The following is a 5,854-nucleotide window of genomic DNA, read 5'->3' as shown; positions in this document are numbered from 1 at the left end:
CTATATAAACCTAATCATATATATCTAATCTAAATGAATCTATTAATCAAAATGAAAATCAAAATCAAAAACAAAAACAGTGGGGAATCGAAATTTTTTAGTTTTGAAAAAAATTTTGTTCTCTTCTTCTTCTCTCTTTCCTTGACGTTCCTCGTTCGATTGAAAAATGAGTATTAACCATCAAATGAGTTGAAAATGGAAGTTGCAGAGAGAAGTTCGGTTAAAAATTATGTGAAAAACTTTGTCGAACTAACCGAACCTAATGGAAATGATGAACATGAACAACAATTTGCTATTTCGCAAAAAAAATTTCCCAACCGAACCTTAGTTCGGTTATGTCGCAAAAAACATTTCCCAACCGAACCCTAATAGTTCGGTTAGTAGCAAAAAACATTTTCCAACCGAACCCTAATAGTTCGGTTAGTTGCAAAAACATTTCCCAACCGAACCTTAGTTCGGTTATTTCTCAAAGATATTTCCCAACATAATAACAGTCCGTTTACGTTGTAAAAAACATTTACTAACCGAACTAAGGGTTCGGTAAAGTCGCAAAAAATATTTCCCAACCGAACCCTAATAGTTCGGTTAGTAGCAAAACACATTTCCCAACCGAACTTAATAGTTCGGTTAGTAGCAAACAACATTTCCCAACCGTACCTTAGTTCGGTTATTTCGCAAAATATTTTCCAACCGAATCATAGTTCGGTTACGTCGCGAAAAACATTTCCCAACCAAACTAAGGTTCGGTTACGTCGCAAAAAATATTTCCCAACCGAACCTTTGTTCAATTTTTTTTAATCTAATCTTGATTTAATCTTACACTCATCATTTAGTTTAGTTTAAATTTTTTTGATTTAATCTTGCACTAATCACTAATTATGTTAACCTAATGATACAACTAATCATTACACTAACTTAATTGAAATGGGTAATTTAGGTATTAATATAAATATTTAGATAAGGGCTGACCTTGATTTACTTCTAATGTCTTACCCAAAATAAAACAATGGTCCCCAAAACAGACTGGTCCCAAAAAACCGTTCTTAAAAAAAAAAGTTTTTATGGGCTTTTGACTGGGCTTGAGCCTGCCAAGCGAGTAACTAGTTCCGCCCAATGACTACGAGCAAAATATCAAAAATTATTCTGTCTGTACTTTTAGCTTTCACAACATCATCTGGACAGTGTATTTCTCCTTAAACTACTATAATTTCGTTTTGAATCATTGCACTTTCACCTCAACAAAACGACGGCTCACTTCACGCGGGAAGACGATATCGGTTTTGTTTGAGCTTATATTTTAGTTACCAAAGATGGAGGTATAAATCAATTCAATAATTTCAATCACGAGGCAATGTGTTTCAAAGCTTCATGACGCTAGCCGTTAATAAAAATGCAAGAACAAATAGCACACTTCAAAATAAATTTTCTACGCTCAGGGACCTACTGAGAACTTATGTTTGCCCTTTAACGCGGCTAACAAAGCTCATCCAGGATTATCCATTGGAAAACGAGAGTGAGTACCATAATACATCTTTGATCATCTTAAAAGATTTGGTTTTAATTAATCATACTAGCTTATTATTCATCTATGTTCTCGAAAAACTATGGCTCATAATCAATAGTTTGAAGCCAACGTCATAGCATTTAGTCACGATAAATGCTATGAAATCTTCAAGGAACGCATTAATTCCTTAGATTTAATGTTGATTTATGTAAATCAATGTAACGCATGTTATATCATAAATTAGAGCACGCTATGTAATGTATTAATTTTAGCATTAATCTTAGAACGATTTTTTGGGCATCACTCAAGAGGGAACCTAGATTTCCATTTGACTAGGTCATTTCGAAGTAATTTGAAACACCATTATCCAAATAATTCTCCAAATAGCAAAATTATCCTTTCTAACTAAGTTAGTGTAATAATACATAACTCAATGGGTTAAGCTAATTAATAGTTAGCGTGCGATCAAATTAATAAGTTTTTTTTTTAAATTAAATTATTGAGAGGGATACTTCAATAATTAGAAGAAGAAGAGTTTTGGATTTTTTTTTTTTGAATCCGAACCTTGAAACAAATCATGCATACTTCAAATTTACTTTTTTTTGTATTTTCAATTGACCAAAACTTCTTGAAAATGAGAAATTTTATAGCTTAATTTTGGCTAGCTAGGTCAAAAGCGTTTCGGCTATAAGATCTGAAGAACACGTAGCCAAACTTATCTGCAAATGCAGTTTGGTTAATTTTTCTGAAGGTACAGGTAGTTGAACCTAGTTTTAATGGAGAAATCCGGATATCAGATTTCCAGGACAAACAACCAATTTTTCTTCTTCTAGGGTATATACATGGTAACGTTCGGATTAGTCGAGTTCACCATATTTGTAGCCGAACTTTCTGTTTAAAATAAGCAAAAAAACATAAATTCGGTTATGAAAAAATATTACGATATAACTGGACTTAATATATATGAGAAAAAAATTGTGACGTAACCGAACTTAACACATAGATTTTCAGAGAAAAGTTTGGTTAGCAGAAAAAAATTGTGATGCACGTGAACTCAACATACAGATTTTCGGAAGAAAGGTTGGTTAGGAGTAAAAAAAAATCGATTTGACCGAATTCAACATTTTTTCTTTACAAACTAAAGTTCGATTAAATATTTTTTTTCGACACAACTGAACACAACACTTTGTGTTATATACAAAGTTCGATTAGGCCCAATTTTGTTTCTTCCCAACCGAAGTATTCTCCTAAATTGAACTACTATTTCTAAGTTCTATTTTCATCCAATTTTGATGATTACTACCCAAAATTTTCAATAAGAAACGAATTAAAAATAATGGGTTCGTGGGATAAAACCTACAAATAGGTTTGTTTATAACAAATTGATTAATTGAGGATGAAAATTTTACGAATCAATGACGAGGAACAATTATGAAAAGAAATAATAAAAAAGAGAAAAAACATTGAGACTGAAAATTCGGCTTGTTCAGGTTCTCATTATTTTTTTGTTCAAGAATTTTGGTTAGATTAGATGTATATATGATTGAATTTAGATGATAGTTAAAAATTATATTAAATTAAAGGGAAAATTAGCCATTTAACACTTTAGGATACCCCTTATAATCGTTGGGTAGATGGTCATGCTACCCACGTAAAGGAGTGGTGCCCAAAAATTCGATGCTCACCCTATAATAGTCTCTAGTCTCCTTCTCTAAGTTAAGGGAATGTCTCTAGTCTCCTTCTCTAAGTTAAGTTAGTCTCCAGCAGTTTTCATATCTCTCTCTTATTGTCTGAGATCCAATATCTCCTCCTCCCATTGAACTTCTCTGTAACTCACTTGTTGTAAACAAAGCAAGTCATCAAATGGTTTACAAATGGAATCTTGGTTTTGTGTGGGAACCTCCATGGGATTCATTCACCAATGATCTCAGGGCATGATGGTATTTCCTCTCATAAGCAAGTTCTATCATCCATTTAGTTTTCATTTCAAACCCTTCAGTTTTTTCAGTCCGTTTGTTTTTTCTTTTTCTTGCAAACAAAAAAGAATGAGTTTTTATTAGGAAATAATATATATGAGAGTCTATATTTAGGAGATATGTCTATGTTTAGAGTTTGATCTTAGTTAGGAAAGTAGTTTGAGTGGTCGACAAGTTTGTGACCAATATAAATTGGTTGTTAAGCCATGAGAATTAATACACCAAGATTATTATCAATGTAGTCTATTGCTTCCGTGCGTTTATGCTCTCCTCTCTCTTGCTCGATCCTTAACATGGTATCAGAGCCAGGTGAGAGGAAGAGAGAGGAGAAGGAGAAAGAAGAGAAGTTCCATTGTTTTTCATGGTTTTAGGGTTTGAAAAAAAAAAAAAAAAAAAAAAAAAAAAAAAAAAAAGTGACGCTGTTTCTTGTCACTGGTGAACAAGTGAACGTGATGATAATTGGTGCTGAGGATTGATGATCTGTGCGAAGGCTTGTCAAGCCGTGTTGATTTGTCTTATCACTAGTGTTCGAAAATTTTTGATGGTATTTGAATGATACCAAGAGATCAATAAGGAGATTTCGTTCAAGTTGGTAAAAGAATTCCAGATGGTGAAGTTAGGGTTTATATTGATTTCCTGTGACCAAGACAACGATGATCACGTAGACAATGGAGCTGAGTTTCTGTTGTTGACTAGTGATGCCATGCAGTTGTGCTGAGATGAACGTGATGAGAGATGATGATACTCGAGCTGGTGATCACTGCTGGCATATGGATTTTTGGTGCTAAGAGATAGTGAAGTCGGTGTTTCAAATTTGCTGCGAGTTTTAAGTGTGACATTGATGCAATGGAGAAAGAATAAGCTGTGGTTTAGTTGCGAAACGGGATAGTTGAAGGGGAAGAATGGTTTTCCATTGAGGAAGTGATGTTGTTCCTCGGTGATTGCCACTAATCACAATGGTGATGGTGATGATGTTGAGGAAAACAGAGAAGGTCGAGAATGAGTTGGTGTCATCAGTTAGAGAAGGTGGTGCTACGAGTTAGAGTTTTATAACGCAAAACAGGATGATTTGCTGCTGCCATTAACGTAGGAACAGAGATGACAAGCTTTATCCGGGAAAACAGAGATTGGCAGGCATTGTTATGGATGCTGTGATATGATGCTGCGAAGTTAAGCAGTGAGAGAGAGTCTTGAATCATATGAAGTGATTTCCTTGAAGTTGGAGCTATGGGTTTCCTAAACAGAGATGAAGTACAGTACTATACGTAAAAAAAAAAAAACAAAAAAAAAAGAATCACAGTACGTGATGTTTAGGGTTTGTGAGGAAGTGTTATTGAAAGTCAGTAACAGTACAGAATTGTTAGAGAAGAGATGTTACAAAGAAGAATCGTTACAGAAGCGTAACAGAAGCAAGTGTGACAGTTCTGTCAGAGGTGTTACTGAAAGTCGGTAACAGTTACAGAATTGTTAGAGAAGAGATGTTACAAAGAAGAATCGTTACAGAAGCGTAACAGAAGCAAGTGTGACAGTTCTGTCAGAGGTATTGCAGAAAGCTGTTAAACATGTTGGAAGAAGTGAAGTGTGGTTGAAGAGTTTGTGGCAGAAACTTGGAGATCCTACAAAGTGTGGCAGACTTTGTAAAGACGACAGGATTGTGAGAGAATCTTGAAGAACAAAGAAGTGTGAAGGTTTCGCAACAATAGCGTGACTGGAACAAGAGAAGAAGAAACAACATTCATGTTGTGAAGAAAAAAAAAAAAAAAAAAACAATCACCAAAAGGTGATGAGAAAAAGAACAACAATAGTAGGTTAAAATCCTATGAGTTGTCGAGAGAGTACAAAAAGTATTCTATCGAAGAAACCAAGAAAACAAGAGTACAAGAAGTATTCTTACGAAGATGGAACCGAAATGTTCTAAAACTATGAAGATGGGACCGCAATGTCCTTAAACTAAAAAGATGGAACCTGTATGTTCTAAAACTACTATTGGGACCGAAAGCGTAATGTCCTTAAACTATGAAGGGGACCGAAACGTCCTTAAACTACGAAGAGGACCGAAAGATGTCCTTAAACTACGAAAATGGGACCGAAAGCGTAATGTCCTTAAACTATGAAGGGGACCGAAACGTCCTTAAACTACAAAGAGGACCGAAACGTCCTTAAACTACAATCTGAAGATTTTTTTTTTCAAAAGCATTGAAAAAAAAAAAAAAAAAAAAAAAACCGAAGTTAAATTTCTTTGGTCCAAGATGGGCATTCGTGATCTATATGCTCCATCTTGAGGGAGGGTATTAGGAAATAATATATATGAGAGTCTATATTTAGGAGATATGTCTATGTTTAGAGTTTGATCTTAGTTAGGAAAGTAGTTTGA

Source organism: Papaver somniferum, chromosome 2 (assembly GCF_003573695.1).
Source record: "Papaver somniferum cultivar HN1 chromosome 2, ASM357369v1, whole genome shotgun sequence".
NCBI lineage: Eukaryota > Viridiplantae > Streptophyta > Magnoliopsida > Ranunculales > Papaveraceae > Papaver > Papaver somniferum.
This window is presented reverse-complemented; position numbering follows the sequence as displayed.